This window comes from Bidens hawaiensis, unplaced genomic scaffold (genome assembly GCF_021521415.1).
Source record: "Bidens hawaiensis isolate Kalapana, Puna unplaced genomic scaffold, B.hawaiensis_p1.1 tig00014475_1, whole genome shotgun sequence".
In the NCBI taxonomy this organism is placed as follows: domain Eukaryota; kingdom Viridiplantae; phylum Streptophyta; class Magnoliopsida; order Asterales; family Asteraceae; genus Bidens; species Bidens hawaiensis.
Window position 1 is genome coordinate 175,057 of NW_027492262.1, and position 17,490 is coordinate 192,546.

The 17,490-nt window shown below is 36.3% G+C and overlaps 2 pseudogenes across 1 annotated transcript; one reads left to right on the top strand and one right to left on the bottom strand.

Moving 5' to 3' along the window:
• The first annotated feature begins 2,541 nt into the window (after positions 1-2,541).
• On the top strand, positions 2,542-5,219 carry LOC143546913 (histone-lysine N-methyltransferase, H3 lysine-9 specific SUVH6 pseudogene; annotated as a pseudogene).
• A 4,690-nt stretch (positions 5,220-9,909) lies between these two features.
• LOC143546870 (ATP-dependent Clp protease proteolytic subunit-related protein 4, chloroplastic-like) lies at positions 9,910-17,434 on the bottom strand (annotated as a pseudogene). The gene is made up of 7 exons (XR_013137670.1): positions 17,429-17,434; positions 10,916-11,119; positions 10,761-10,816; positions 10,523-10,649; positions 10,378-10,456; positions 10,178-10,291; positions 9,910-10,101 (listed from the first exon to the last, which is right to left on the bottom strand). The product of XR_013137670.1 is annotated as an ATP-dependent Clp protease proteolytic subunit-related protein 4, chloroplastic-like (transcript).
• Between the last annotated feature and the right edge of the window lie 56 nt (positions 17,435-17,490).

The window sequence follows — 17,490 nt, forward strand, 5'->3', positions numbered from 1 at the left end:
ATGTGTGATTGAACAATTGGAAGTTAATAAGCACTAATTTTTTGAAACTCTAGGTATTATGCTGTTTTTCGTTCATTTGTTTGATTATTGGTCAGTTTTGTCCAGTGTCTCGATTTGTTTAGGTTATTGATTGGTTACTATTTAGGTTATAGCCTCTGAAATGATTCCGTACATTCATCTCTGCTCAATGCTTCTTCGTTTCGTTATATTCATCATCGATTCAAGGTCATTTGCTTTTGGTTTCAGTTATTGATGCTTTTAGGTTTTGTTTGTTGATTTGTTGATAGTTTCGTTTTTTGTTTAGGTTGATGTTATTGACCGGCTACTAGTTAGGCTATAGCCTCTGAAATGATGATTCGTACAGGTTATTTTAGCCCTAATATTTTGTGAAACTTATGCTGTTTTTCGTTATTCTGTTTGATTATACAGGTTATTGATCGGTTACTAGTTAGGTTATAGGTTAATTGTTATTGTACATGTGTGATTGGAAATTTTCTAGCCCTAATTTTTTGTGAAACTCTAGGTATTATGCTGTTTTTTGTTAATTTGCTTGATTATCAGTCGATTTCGTTCGGCATCTCGGTTTGTTTAGGTTATTGATTGGTTACTAGTTAGGTTATAGGTTAATTGTTGTTATTTCTAGCACTAATTTTTGTTATTGGTCAGTTTCGTCTGTTTGATTATTGGTTATAGGTTATAGGTTAATGCAGTTTTTTTGGTATTCTGTTATATTGGTCAGTTTCGTCTGTCATTTCCATTTGTTTAGGTTATATTTGATCGATTACTAGTTATGCTATAAGTTAATTGTTATTATACATTTGCGATTATACAATTGGAAAGTTTCTAGCCCTAATTTTTTGTGAAACTCAAGGTATTGTGCTGTTTTTCGTTAATTTGTTTGATTATTAGTCATTTTTGTCCGTCATCTCGGTTTGTTTAGGTTATTGATCGGTTACTAGTTAGGTTATAGGTTAATAGTTGTTATTACATGTGAGATGGAACAGTTGGAACTTTGTAGTCCTAATTTTGTGAAACTCTAGGTATTATTATGCTGTTTTTCGTTAATCTGTTTGATTATTATTTATTAGTCAGTTTTGTTCGTCATCTCGATTTGTTTAGGTTATTGATCGGTTATTAGTTAGATTATAGGTTAATTGCTATCACATGTGCAATTGAACAATCGGAACTTTCTAGTCCTGATTTTTGTGAAACCCTAGGTGTTTTGCTGTTTTTCGTTTATATAGGTTATTGATCGGTTACTAGCTAGGTTATAGGTTAATTGTTGTTATTACATGTGTGATTAAACAATTGGGGATTTTCTAGCCCTAATTTCTGTGAAACCCTAGGCATTTTGCTGTTTCCATTAATTTGTTTGATTATTAGTTGGTTTTGTTCAGCATCTCGATTTGTTTAGTGTATTCATTGGTTACTAGTTAGGTTATAGCCTCTGAAATGATTCGATACATTCATTGCTGCTCAATGCTCCTTCGTTTCCATTAAATTCATCGTCATTTCAAGGTAATTTGTGTTCATTATAGTTACCAATCGTTTCAGGTTGGCGGGCAAACCAATATATTTATTCGTGTCGTGTCGACCCATTTAAGTACATGTTGTGTTCGGCTTAACCCATTTTACGTTCATTTATGAATATGAGCAATATCTGGTGACTTAGTAACGATTTAACCAATTAATTGCTCTTATTTAAAAAAGCATTCTAGTAATTTGTGATAGATCTAATTGTTTTTGTGTATTTATCTCTCATTCCCAATTAACAAACTTAGGTTCACATATTCAGCTCAAGATTACTAGAGAATCAACAGTTAGAACTAAGAAAATAAAAATGTTGGAAGTGAAGAGTAGATAAAGGTAGTTTAAAAATAAATTAGTTTTACTTTTAGAAGCTAATAGATATATGAAAAATTAAAAATTGAAGTATTTAACTATAAAAGTTTAACACTTCTTATCTTCAAAATCAAAATATTCACTTCTCTAAAATTCTTAAGCAGGTTAACAGGTCAACCCACTTTTTAACAGGCCGCGTTCGGGTTGATCTGCCTTTTAAATGGGTCGTTTTTGGGTTGACCTGTTTAAGAAACAGGGTCGTGTCAGCTGACCCAAAACCTATATTTTTTCATGTTGTGTCAGGAATTGCCGCCCTAATTATTGTTATTGATGCTTATAGGTTTTGTTCCTTGATTAGTTAAACAATTGGAAATTTTGTAGCCCTAATTTTTTTTGAAATCCTAGATGTTATGCTGTTTTTTTTAAATATTTTGTTTGATTATTAGTCAATTTCTCAGGAATTAGTGGATCTCTCTGTTGATGATGGTGGCTATGTCAATTAAAGTATCTGATGAAAGTGTGATTAGAAGTCGAAATGAAAACGGTAGCTGTTCTGTGAATGGGACTTCTGTTCGTCCGCTCAAATGGAAGCCTCGCAAAAAGTCGGCTGTTAGGGATTTTCCACCAGGATCTGGACCAATGCTTCAGCCAGTCAATGGTGTGGTTCCTCAAGAAGCTGAAGCAGTTCCAGTTCCGGTTCCAGTGCCATCACTGGTTACTGATAATCATGTAGCTGGTGATGATGCTGGGGTGGATGAACCGGTGGTGTCGGTTGTGGGAAGTTTGGTGAATAATGAGGTGCAAAATGGAGATGTTTATAAAGTGGATAATGGTGGTAGTGATGTTATCAAGGAAGGTAGACCAAAGATGAAATTTACTATAAGAAGAGTTTCTGCAGTCCGGGAGTTTCCTCCTTTCTGTGGACCGAATGCAAAAGAACCAACAGAAGAAGAAAGCATAAGAATTAACGGAAGGAGGACTGATGGGACCGAGTCAAATGGGAGTGTCAAAAGCGCCTTTGTCCAGAAAACTCAAACAAATGAATCAAGTGGCCCTTCTATAGCAAATGAAAAGATGCAAATGATAGTGCATTCAAAGACAGATGTCGAAGTTGGGAAAATGATTAAGTCGGAATCAAGTAAGAAGGTGCAAAACATAGGTCAAGCCTGTAAGGAGCTTGTGGTGTACACGCGTGACAGTGTTGTGAAGAAAGCATCTCCGGTTGATGATGCTCATGTATCGGATTCTGAAAACGATGAAGATTCTGAAGATGATATTCATGACAACAAACCACTTTCCCAAGTTCAAAAGGACTTGAATATAAAAAACCGGGAAGTGGGATCCAAGAAACATGTTCAAAAGAGACCGGTGGATGATACTAAGAAACGGGTATACGTGGGAGACATGATTAAGGTGGTCATGGGTCTAAGAGCTCCATCATCTTCTGCACCGGGAGTTAAACGAAAAGATCCAACCAACAAGCCAAAAGGTCTAGCATCAACAACACCAAAAAGTTCGAAGAAAAGTAAAGAAAAGGTTGTTGGGGAGTCGAGCTCTACTGGGAAGATTGTTTCTACTGTTACACATGAAAAGGTTGAAAAAGATTTGACCAAAAAGACGAAGGGAGGTGCTTCAGTGACACCAAAAAAGCCTTTAAAGAAGAAACCAAAAACTGTTTCTTATACTGGTACACTCGAAATGGTTGTCAGGGATGAAGATTTTGTTTCAGACATTGAAGAACAAGAAGATGGATTTCTTAATTCACAAGGACTACATGATATGGATGTGACATTATTTCCTTATGGTCCCAAAAGTTCAGATGATGCCCGAAATAAGGTCCGGAAAACTTTACGTCTTTTTCAATATCTATGTAGAAAAATCTTGCAGGGTGAAGAATCGAAAAGTGGTGACCTAAAAATGTCAATAAGGCGCGTCGATCTTGCAGCAAAAGCTCACATGGATAAACTAGGCAAAACCCCTGCTTTAGGTGAGAAAACATACGGACCGGTACCCGGAGTTGAGGTTGGAGACGAGTTTCTGTACCGTGTGGAGCTTGCTTTGGTGGGTATTCATCGCCCGTATCAGGGCGGCATTGATTATGTTAAAAAGGGCAAAAAGTTCTTTGCAGTTAGTGTGGTTGCATCGGGTGGCTACGATAACGAAGTTGATAAACCCGATTGCTTGATGTACTCGGGTTCGGGTGGGATTGGAAAAGATAAAAGCTATGAAGATCAAAAACTCGAGAGGGGAAATTTGGCTTTGAGTAATAACATAGACTTTAAGTATCCCGTGCGTGTCGTCCGTGGATATAAAGTCAAATCCGCTGAGTCAGCGGATTCAAAATCCAAGATAGCAACAACTTACATATATGACGGGTTGTACACAGTGGAGGTTTGCCATAAGGTGACCGGACCAAAGGGTAACATGGTTTACAGATTCGAGTTGAAACGAGTTCCGGGTCAACCACAGCTGACGATACGAGAGGTCATGTCGAAAAAGTTTAAAAAACGAGAAGGCATTTGTGTTAAAGATATAGCTGATGGCAAAGAACCGTTTCAAATATGTGCAGTCAACACGATTGATGATGAAAAACCGCCCGAGTTTACTTACATTACAAAAATCATGTATCCCCACTGGTATAAACCCATCTCTATTAAAGGGTGTGACTGTGTCGGGCGGTGTACCGACAAAAGATGCTCGTGTGCTTTCAAAAACGGTGGCGAGATTCCATATAACCGCAATGGTGCAATAGTCGAAGCAAAACAGTTAGTATATGAATGCGGTCCCTCTTGTGGGTGCCCACCCACTTGCTATAACCGTGTCACCCAACACGGTATGAAGATCCGTCTCGAGATTTTTAAAACCGAGTCACGGGGATGGGGGGTTCGGTCATTGAGTTCAATTTCTTCCGGAACCTTTATATGCGAGTATGTTGGTGAGCTTCTAGAAGATACAGATGCTGAGAAACGAGTGGGTAATGACGAGTATTTGTTTGATATCGGGCAAAACTACAATGATTGTTTGGGTAACCCCGATGCAAAACCTGAGGAGATCGTGAAGTCGAGTGGTGGGTTTACTATCGATGCTGCGTATTACGGAAACATCGGCCGGTTTATTAATCATAGCTGTGTGCCAAATCTTTATGCTCAGAATGTGATTTATGACCATGATGATAAAAGGATGCCGCATATAATGTTGTTTGCCGCTGAGAATATTCCGCCATTACAGGAGTTGACTTATCATTATAACTACGCAATCGATACGGTTCATGATGCTGAGGGAAACATTAAGGTCAAAAACTGTTATTGTGGGTCTTCAGAGTGCACTGGAAGACTGTATTAAGTAAGTTTAGTATTAAAATTTTTAACTGAATTGAGAAGTGTTTATGTTATGTTTTTTTGTTTTTTTACTTGGGCATTATGTTTTTTGTGTAGTCTGGTGTTGTAGGTAAGATGCCCATGGTTTCTTTACTGCATTGGTAAGTGACTATGTTCATATTCTCTGTTTTTAAGGTTTGTAACTTGCAAACTCCTGTTTTAATTTATGTCAAGTTTCATGTTTTTCATTTACTAAGCGAATCGAGTGTTGTTATGACTGGTAAAATTAATGATAACTTTAATAAACGATACTCAATGTGAATGAAAGATGATTATTTGTTACCACCATTATATTTATTAGAGTACAGTATTTTTTTAATAGATCCAGGCTAACCTTAGTATCTTTTGTATATCAAAACCCTTAGAAAATTATCACAAGGATTTTTTGTGGAGACGAAATGGAATCCTATAAGAATTTATGTCGAGTCCCGAGGGTCTGCAAGAGGCTGAGCTAACAAGCTGGCTGAATATATCATGGGGATGCCCGATTTGCGATTGAGCTAGCCGATAAGTATGATCTCTCCTCCCGAGTGGATAATATGAATATGTACCTCCATCAGAGCAGAACTCTCAGCTGCAGTATTGGAGGAAGCCAACAAATTTCAGAAAACTTGCCTCCAATGTAAATTCTACCCATGTCCAGCAGAATGTGCCTTAGAGCATTCTATTATGAAGACTGGAGAAAGCCCTATATTTATTGTATTTTTTTTCTGGATCACAAAATCCTCCCCTTTGAAACAAAAGATGTAGTTGGAATAAAGAAAAGAAGGGCATTTCGCTTCTTGAAGAGGTATAAGCATCGCCTCTCGATCCAATCCGTCTCCCCTGGCCTCCCCAAAACACTCTTGATACGAAAGAGACCTCCCGCCATAGAGAAGAGATCTAAAGTCTGGTCCCCTCGATCACCCTCTGAAATTTCTATGAAAGAGAAGGCCGGCTAAAAAAGATGTGCAATGCAAGGGTCTGAAAGAGTTCACGCCGCTTTGCAAGCAAGTTTATTAGCTAACAACTTCCAGCGGCCTCGGTTCCACTCAAGGATCTCTCTCACGAGAGGCAGTAAGAGCTTCACTATAGCAGTCAAGTAGTGATAGCTCTACAGTATACCTTTATTCATGTATTTGGCTCCCTGAGCCACCATTTCGTTCGCCCTTCCCTGTCTCACTGAGCCGCCTAACCCAAGTAGCTGTCGGCCGTTCCATCATTCGAATCTTCCTTCCTCCCGTCTTGCTGGATCCTGTACCTGCTCATCACTGTGCTCTTGGTAAGGGGGCTTTAGTCTCGGAAGTTTCCTAGCATTGGAGTTTGATCTCTAACTTCTTTCACAAAGAAATGGTGTAAGCGGAAGGGAAGGTGTGAATCCTCAATCCTAGCTAGTTTGATCTGTCGAAATAAGGTTCCCGGTTGGCTTTGTATGAAGAAGCCTATCTTTCTAGCCCTAAGTGAGCCATAGATTGTGAGTGAGCTTTCGGGGAGTAGAGAGCGAGCGAGTGGAGAAATTCTTTTTTTTTTTCAATTTTTTGAAAGGGAAGAGACGCTTCTCGCAAGCAGCAACCATCTATATAGCGAGAGAGATCCCTTGTCTTTGTCGCCTACCTATGTATAGAATAGCACGATAGAAAGTAGGAAATGATGGAAAAAAAGTCTTCCAATCTCTTAGTCTAGTGTTGCAATCCCGCTAAGGCCTAAGACTGATGAGTTGAGTGGAATCCTATCAGCCTTGGAAGTAGGGGATTAGGCCCTGCTTCCAAGGCTGATAGGATTCCACTCAACTCATCAGTCTTAGGCCTTAGCGGGATTGCAACACTAGACTAAGAGATTGGAAGACTTTTTTCCATCATTTCCTACTTTCTTTACGGACTAGGGCGAATCGCAAGCAGACATAATGGAAATGGAAGGCTTGGACTGGACAGCTGCGAAAAACCAGATCAGAGACAGCCCTACCGAGAATTCGTCTCAATTAGGCGCTTGTAGGAGACTAGGAGGGGCCAGCCGTCAAGTAGAAAGGAGAGATGAGGGCACATAAGTTTACCAAAAGACAGTCAGCTTATACGATTTGTAAACTAGTACCTGAAACTTACAATCTCGAGCTCTAGGGCTTACTGCTTAATAAATACTACTTGCAGGCTTACTCCTAGTACCTGCGGCAGTTTACTATAGCACCAGCCCCGGGACTTCCTTACTTTATTCAATTCTTCTTCTGCCTTTCCTGACCCGGAATGACTTGCTTTGCTAGTTTCCTTGCTCGCGGGGTTAGACTGATAGAGGGATTAGCTGGCTCCTACTCCTACAGGGTTATAAGGTTTATCCACTTCCTTACTTCCTCAAAAAAAGGGGGAGACAGGTTTTAGAACCAGCAAACCCTAGAAGTCAAAAAAAGGTTAGGTTCTAAAGCAGCTATCGGAGCAGTAGCAGCTTGAAATTCGCATACCAAAGACGAAGGAATTCCCCACTTTCTAATGCAATACGGCAAAGCTTAGGAACTATTGACTGTAAACGATAGCAGTTACAGTCACTCAATGGATATGCTCGCCTTTGGAATGAAGATGGATGAACAGGCACTTGAGCCTGGAACTGATGAAATTCGGGTAAAACAAGGAACCGGTCACTATACTGGGGGGCGAGACATGACCGCGACTTAAGATTCAAGTACCGTTGAAAAGACTAAAGGAACGGGGGAATGACTACCTGTAATAAAGCACAGGCTAATACGAGCCGACCAGAAGAAGCAAGGCTAAAACTACCCATACACAACGTACTTCGGATGTTACCTTGTTAAAATAGTTCCCAAAACTCTTTGATTTGAATATATGGTAAGTGTTGAAAGAATCAAACTCATAACAAAAACCTTTCAAACACTCGTGCTTGTTCTGCATCGAACACAACTAGTTGAAGTAGATGGGTAAAGCAATATATCACACTAGGATATAGCCTGTGTAATACCCGTGTGATTAAAAAAAATACAAGAGAAAAGTTAAATAATAATATGCGTAATAACGTACCTTATGGATTCATAAAATATAACTAATGCTAAATAAAATTTTATAATTCATAAATATCTAAAACCTCATTTAATATGAAATTCTATAAAGGGTAATAATATTAGTTGGCATATTAGTTTGCTACTCTAGGTGAATGGCATGTATATGCTTTAATAGTAGGTAGATGATATGCTTAACCTTTTTATTTTAGAATTGAAGCTCTTTAGTCTGTTGAACTCACTCAGACTATATTACTTGTCATGATCTTAACCTCTAGCCTTAGTCGAACTCAATTAGTATCTTAGAGCATTCACATCCCTTCCCATATCCTTAAATTCAAAATTACACCAAAACACACTACATTTTCTCTCTTCATTTCAATTAAATGATACTTATTTATATCTTTATCATTATTTATTCTTACATTCACTCACAACCATTTTTAAAAAATATTAAAAATTATAGAGGGGTAGACAATAGTTTTTCAAATATAAAGAAAAATCACTGTATTTTCTCTCTCATCTACTCACAACATCCTAAACCACTCCCTATATTATAAAAACCCCGTTCACTAAACTTGATTGACTGGATTGTGAATGCTCTTACAAATTAATCATCAATAGCATATTCAAGTGATAGTACAGATGTTTTAAATTACAAGGCCATTAAATTACTCTTTAAGCACCCCACATTTAATCTAATCTAACTAATATATTAAAGCAAAAACATTTTGTTCACATGGCATTAAATTAAACCCTCCACATAGGTTGTCAATTGTACAAGTTTTCATTTTTACAATTTACCCTTCATAAATGATAAAATAAAAAACATGTTGTTGGTGGGAATTGAACTCAATACATTGATTTTAAAATGTTTATGGCTTACCAACTCAACTACAATGAATTGATATTAGTATTCTCTTTTTCTTAATTGGTATAGATTCACAATCTTCCATTTTGATTTCTTATAAAATACAAATACAAATTATTTTTACTAATCTATGTGTTTTATGAAATTATTTATATCTTATGAATCTATAAGATATGCTATTATGTATATTATTAAATTTAACTTTTTTGTTTTATTTTTTTAACCACCCGTGTATCACACAGGATATATCCTAGTTTATCAATATATTGTTAACCACGGTTCATTTGTTCCTTTTTATGTACATTGTAATAGTGTCTATATAACCTTACTGATTGTTTCATTTTGTTTTATCAAATATTGTCAATATTTCATCTCGTTATTTCCAATCCATTCCCTAGTAATCTAGTAAAACCTTACTGATTGTTTCATTTTGTTTTATCAAATATTGTAGCTTTCAAGATTTTCTTTTATATCTTGTGCTTTCATTCATCACTCTGCATCAAAACTCATTCGACTGTTGACTTTTTTTGGTCAACATTTCTTTTTAAATCTGTATCAGACACTCTCGTATCAAAAACTAGATACCTTGTCATCAGACAAACTTTAAAGACGAGCAGTTCTCTTCCTATAACAAAATCATGTAGAGGCACCGGGCTACAAGTGTTTCTCTAGAACGAGCGATATCTTATGAAATTGCTTCCATACAAACACATTCGCTAACAAAACAACGGTAGGAAAAAAAAAGCAATTGCAGTCCAAGATAGTACCGATACACCAATAATTAACAAACAATACTTTTATCCTAATGTCTTACACTCTTACTTCATAAACAAAATATTTTGGATTTAAAAGGCCATCCCTTTTACAATACAGCCATATCCATGTTGGCCACATTAAAATTTTTATGGTTTTCATATCAGCCCAATACAAGTAAAGCAAATGCAATTACCAACTGAACACTGTCAGATTAGTTGCGCTCTCCTCAGGTCCGAAAGTACGCCTCTATCTTGGCTCCCCCACTCATTGTAAATAACCTACATATCAGATTATCACAATCACATGATCAGATTATAAAAAATATAGTTATAAGGGTCCAAAGTGTTACTCTACCTTATCAATGATTCCATATTCAACAGCCTCACTAGGACTAAAGTATTTTGGACGCCTTATATCTTCTTCAATCTGCTCTTCTGTCTTGCCTATATGCTTTGCATAAAGTTTCACCTGCAAACATAATAATGATAAAACAATAGTTACATTCAAATGACCAATTAGTAAAATAAAAAAGTTACGTTTAAATAACCAATTACCAATTCGGTTTTCACATTCTTTATTTCTTTTCTCATAATCTCCAACATCAGTTGCTTGACCTTGAAATCTTGCAATTGGCTGCAAAAATAATCAAGAAACATTAGATTAAAGACCTGATTTATTTTTGGACTTTAAATGTTGCACCTGTTTTATCATGATGGTTGAAGAAGGTAGAGCCGAGCGGTTTCCCTTTGCACCAGCAGCCAATAACAATGCAGCCTCTCCCCATGCATTGCCAACACATAGTGTAAAAATAGGCGGCTTCACATACCTAATTAACACATAAAAAAGTTATGAATTATAATAACTGCAAATGTAATTAACAACCAACTGCTGTAATGATATTAGTAAGTGTAATGTGAAAAGTAATAAAACTTGCTACCTCATAACGTCATAAATTGCAAAAGCCTCGGTTTCGTAGCCCAACTTTTCACCACCCTGGAAAATGTATAAAAAATAAAACACCTGAATCTCAACATATTCATCCTATATGATTATTATCTATTATGAAGAAGCATGGAATAAGAAAGATAGTACCTTTGTTGTACCCGTAGAGTTTACATAAAGGTAAATTGGTTTTTTGTCATCCTCGTATTGTAAGTAAAGAAATTCAGCTAATATAAGTTCTGTGACAGATGGAACCAAAGACATGCCCAAATACACAATTCTGTTCTTGTATAAATAAGATGCTAGATCTGGAGGTGGTTGTTCCCATGCACTTCCCCTTGAGAAAGGAATGACCTGTCATAATTATGATAATTAGGTTTAACAAACTGCATTTTAAGGCATAAACTGAAAAAATTAACAACCAACAAAACCAATTGGTTACGGTTAATGTGTCCTCGTTACGCGACTTTAACCGAAACGGAACCTTGTATGTTTGTGTTTTTCCAAAACTTATACCTCTATTTTCATCTTTTATACCTCCACTTATAGATTAGAACATTTAAATTCATGCTGCAACTACTATCTATAGCTGAGCTTGGAACATTATAACCAAGCTTGGAACCGGCACAGTTCAGCTTTGAAAATTCATAATTGAGCTTGGAACGTCATAACTGAACCATTTTTCAACTGGAACAAAGGAAAATTAACTGAAACCAACGGTTAACCAACCATCCGGTTATGGTTAAACAAATACGGATATAAACGAGCCAATCCACTCGTGAGCTACTGGATATTGACTAGCAAAAAAGCTCAAATATAGTCAAGCTTAAACGAGATCGAGCCTAAAAATAAGCTTGTTTAATAAATGATCCCAAGCTTCATTTATCGAGCTCGAGCTGGCTCGCAAGCCCAAACAAGTCCTATTAGTTACATAACTTTTATTTAATATATTTATTAAATAATATATATATATGTGTGTGTGTGTGTGGTATTTATAAAGTTATGATTAAAAAATTATATAAATATAAAAGTAATAAACAATAAACAAGCCGAGCTCGTGCTTGAAAAACTAATCATGAGCCGAACTAAAGCTCAAGCTCTATCTAAGTTAAAGGAGGCGAGCTCCTGGGCTGGTTTAGACCTTGTAATCTTCAATAACCAAAGCTCGGTAATGGTTATGGTTACGGTGAAGCCCTAATTTAAGCTATAAGTTCAGCCTAATATATATAACTAATTCCAATAAAACATTAAACAAAATAACGAAGGAAAAGCCCTAATTTGTTGGAATTAGGATTGAGGGAAGCGGGTCGGATCTTTTGACCGGAGAAGTCGGTGGATACGCTTGTACGGACGGACGGACGGAGAGATGAAACTGGTGGATAAGGATAAGGAGGTGGTAATGAATCGGTTGGCTCGTGTGATGGGCAAGAAAGAGGAGGATGCGATTGTGGTGGTGACTTCCATTCTTGTTGTTTGTGTGTTGGTTTGGGAGAAGAGGTGATGAAGAAGATGAGGGTGTTTGGTGGAAGAAGGATTTTGACCCGACCCGAATACAACCACACTTGCCCAGATATTCCTTTCGGCTCAATTATGGGTTTTATCTTGATTCCAAATTCTACTAAGGAGTGATCAAACGGGTCTTACCGGTTAATAGTAAATGCGAGATTTGAGAACTGATCCTAATGTTAATAGTTGGTCAGGGTTCTAATTGGGTTTTCTAATACCCAGTTTCAGGTTCGGGTATGATCAGGTGTTGAAAAATCGAGTATTAACCATACCCAAGCTGGGTTCGGGTCCAGGTATTCACTTGAAAAACCATACCCAGTGTCACCGGTTCCGAGTATGGTATGGAACCGAGTACCCTCTACCCGGGTATTTCAGTACCTTATTTTCGGGTATAGATTAGGTTTTTAAAGGGACTATGGTGTAGGCTATTTAAAGCCCACAATTAGCAATATGATCGTGAGTTGTTCGGCCTCAGCTCGTTTATTATTTATTAATGAATTATATATGTTTTTATTTTATTTTTATGTATTTTGAGAAAAACCTTAAACGAGCCTAAGCTCAGCTTGAACTCGTGCAGTGCCTTAATCGAAACAACGATTGATTCAAGCTCGGCTGTGTTTATACACAGAAATCGGAAAAAGCTCGATAAAGCTCGACTAGTTTGCACTCCTAGTCAATATGATCAGTTTTGTGTTTTTGTTTGGGTCTGTCTACTGGCTAATCGGTTACTTATTTTCATTCCAGTTTCAATTCAATGTAAATTTGTTAATCTCTTTACGGTGTAGGCTATTAAAAGCCAATATGGTGTAGGCTATTTAAAGCTCACAATTAGCAACATTGGTATGAAGATTTAAATTTTCATATAACCTTTTTTAAGTCCTGATCTATTTTCTTCAATCATTTTTTTCCTTTTGTTTGCTAATATCTATATTTTAACTCATCATTTTGTTTATTGTCGTTGGTATGACAGGTTATCTTTAATACGTGAAATCCTTTTATTCAACTGTAGATATACCACAAAGCAGCATGTTGGTTACCAAGAACATGTTAGTTGTTTTCTCATTATGGCTTGAGAATGATGCGCCACCAACAAGTGTAAGGATTAGTGGCAATTGCACAACTGTTGAGTTGATTTACAAACTGCACTCAAGTCATAAACTGCAACCCATCAATATCCGGTCACCATACACCAACTTGGGACTTTTTATTTTGTTAAGCTTGATGCAAAAGTATACACTGGCTTAAATGTTTAGGTTGTGGTTTGTCAGAAAACTATAATCTTCTTATTGAACCGAACAAGCAACGAAAACCGCGATACGAATCTTTAACTCAACGCAAACAAAAAATACAATCAACAATCAGATTGAATACAATCGCTAAAGAATTCAAAAGAAACGATCAAACCCTAGATCATAAACAAAGAAGAAACGAGATCTAAAATCAAGAGAGTATATCGAAAAATGAATTAATCCCTTACGCTTAATACAACTTTTATGTTATTTAAAACAGACACAGGCCTTGGGCCTTGACCTCAATAAGATTTCTATCCAACCCATCAGCCTTTAACCCATCTATCCATAAGCAGTCCAAATACAATTCCATGTGCAATCCCAACCATTAGCTCAAAGCCCAATAACATGTGACAAAAAAATAGAAATAACAATTATAAGAATAACAAATATGTGTTTGATATTTGAATTGACACTATATATTTTTAACATGGTTGACTTAGCATGTTATTTTGTAATTGTTCTTGTGAGTCGTGGGCACTCTTTGTAATATGGTATGATTATCTAATACAAGCTTTTTTCACGATATTGTTGTTGTAGTTATTTTCGCTTATTGGTTGAATATATCAATTCGCTATAAATTGGATGTGGTTCAATGGTAGAGCACTCACTTTACTAGTGAGAGGTAGGTGGTTCAAACCTTACTATCACCAATTTATATGGGAGATATGAGGGATGACCCTGGCTTGCCAGGGTTCGAATCCTAATCTCACCCGGTTTTACCGGCTCCTCGCTGTCATGTCGTTTGGCGGGCGTGGGGGTCAGGTTTTATCTGGGGAATCCCTCAATAGGTGGACCGTTAGGGGCTCCGTCCGTCCAGACTCGTGGCTGGCTCGGGCTACCTTTAGCCAATGGGGGCCGCGTACGGAGTACCCGGTGTTACTTAGTTGGTCGTTCCAAAAATATATATATATCAATTCGTTATATGGTTGAATACGAACCGGTGTTCCATTAAATTTAGGTGGGTTGGTGTCACACTCCGACTTAGGGCCTAGGCGTGACACCCGTTAGTTGGTGTATGTTTTGTAAATATATCATAGTTACGTTCTTTTAGCGGAAGTCTTTGAATAAAATATTATTATTTTGAAAATCGGGATTTAAATACCCGTTTGATAATTCAAATGCATGTCTTTTGAAAATATGATTGTTTATAATATTCTGAAATAATATATATGAGCCATCAGATAACGTCTAATGACTATATCTCCAATATTATAATATTTCTTGATTGTCTAATATAACCTTTATTGCTTCCTTGAAATATAAGGGGAAAATACGTCAGTACATAGCCGGTGAATGAAGCTGACTCTGTTGTAAAATCTTTTCAATACCATTGTGAAATCAACAATAATACCTTTGTGATTACTCATTAGGCACCCAACTTAATTGGGATAAAATTACCTTAAGTACATGTATAATTAAACATATACACAAATCATTTCTCGTGAAGCTTCCGGAGACATGTTGATGATTTGCATGGCCTCGGGAATATGCTAAGTCACCATGTATGAATGGATTCAGACACATGTATTCTTTTAATAAAAAGTGTATGTTTCTTATTATTGCAAAACACAAGGTTTTAAGGATTCATAAATCCTATGCAAACATTCTTACTCTTAAAGAGTTTGTAAAAGTTTAGGGCGTATTCATCTTTTCTGTTTATGATCAGTTTCTGATTCTGATTTCTGATATTGATTTCTGTTACTGATTTCTGCTTCTTATTGTTACCTCGGACCTATAGTACGAGAATAACCTTTGTATAAATATCTATATCAACGATCTAGCTTCAGACCTGTAGTCTGTTTGGTATAGCTTTAACTCTGACAAATCATTTGTTTATATAAAACATTTGGACCTTTAGTCATTTTGTTTATTCACCAATTAAAATGTTACGTTTCTTTTTCAAGAAGAAACATCTATATAGGTTTCTTCTTCAAGAAGAAACATTAATGTAACTATAACCTTTGTAAATGAATATCATATTTCTTAATTATAAAGAAATATTATTTTGACATGTCCTTTGTATATATAAACTTATGTTTCTTAATCATGAAGAAACAATATTTGACTATAACCTCTGATTATGAAAAGTTATATTATGCTTAAATGTGATCAAGGTTCGGGCTATACCCCTGACTATGGTCTAAGCCATTATAATAATAATAAATAATACTTAAGCGGAACCCCTACCTCACATGGGTATTTGGAGTTAAATGCCTAAGCTTGAATAAGCAGCACTTCTATTCTATGTCATGTATTAGGCTTAAATCATCAGAACTTCGGAGCTTGGCACGTACTACGAGATACGACACACAAAACGAGGCTAAATATGTGTGTGAAATGTATGTTTGGTGTGTGGATGAAAGTGCTGTGAACCCACCTATTTATAGTAAATTTTGGAGTCGATCGCGTAACGCGACGGCCGTTTAAAAGGGCCATTGCGTATCGTGATGAGTCATAATATTCAGAGGCTACCACGTATCGCCACGTGGTGGGACACGCGTCAGTTATCACAGTTACTTAACCTGTATCACGATGACCTATGATTTAGGGCCGTCGCGTAGCGCGACTCAGCCCTTCCTCGGTTTCTTCTCGGTCCCATCGCCTATTTATAACCATGTGAAATGCTTTCACTTTCTTCTTTATTTCCATATGGGATGAACTTTCTTATCTCCTTAGCATGAGATGCTTTTATTTTCCTATCTCATTTTCCCCATTACTTATCTTGAAAATATTTTTGGTCATTCATCATTATTAACTTGTCAAATTTGGATCGAAGTTTTGACGATGTTATAGTTGGGTTTACCCGAATATATTTCCTTGAACTGTCTTTTAATCATTCTTCGGTAATATTTATTTGAATATCTGAACCATTGTAAGAATAGATCATAAATAATTACTCAAAACAAGTTTATTTCTTACATACTACTCAAACAAGTGCCAACAAAACAAATATGCATAGCTGTAAATTCAAATTCTTTTTGCACATTTTTTTCTATCAACTTAGTTTATTATTAGATAGATAAATCATAATAACGTTTTCACAACTAAAACAAACATGCCATTTCAATACACATAGACACTCCAAAATTTTAGAACAAATTCAAGTTTTAATAGTGACGATGTTAATGGAGAACAAAGTAGGGTGGGCCCAGCAACATATAACTTAAAATAAATAAAAAAAAAAACTTATCATTGAGTTAAAAATGGAATTTGACGGAGTTAACATTTTGGACGTAATTGGCAAGAATTAAGAAACTTCGATGGTCCATACTCAAAAAATTAACTTTTGGAGGAAAGTCGCATTATTGAACAAACGTCAAAGACGATTTAGACACTTTACTCAAACTATAATATAAACTAGTTATGGGTAAAGTGTATTATTTTTTAAACAAACTAATTTTTAATCCAAATAACTATTTAGAAACTCCAAAATTTTAGAACCAATTCAAGTTTTAATAAAAAAATCTACTGCCATTTCAATGCTCGCTCGGTTTTTGCTCGGTTCACCTTGTAAACTAGATAAGCACGAGCAAGTCCTCGCTCGGTTCTGTTAGGCTCTGAACAGCCTTATGTGAATATTAATTGGCTCCAATAGCTAAGTTTGATTTGTGTGTCTAGTAATTTTAATTTAGCAGCTGAAGCGGGGACCAAATTTAAGTCTGGCTTGATGCATGTTAGCTATCCTTCTGTAGTAGTCAAATGGGCTCCATTTTTTTTTCAACTTGCCAAAATCCGTCTTTTCTTTTTTTTTTGGTTAGAATATTGACCTGTAAATCTCTTATTTTAGTCCTTAGAAATTAGAATAGTATACATGGTAGGGTCTTCCTAATGGATTTAAATATGTGGCCAAAATTGGAATAGTTACCTCCATTTTTGTTTATTTGGTTGATCATTCAACCATTAATAAAACACACACACTTTTCATCA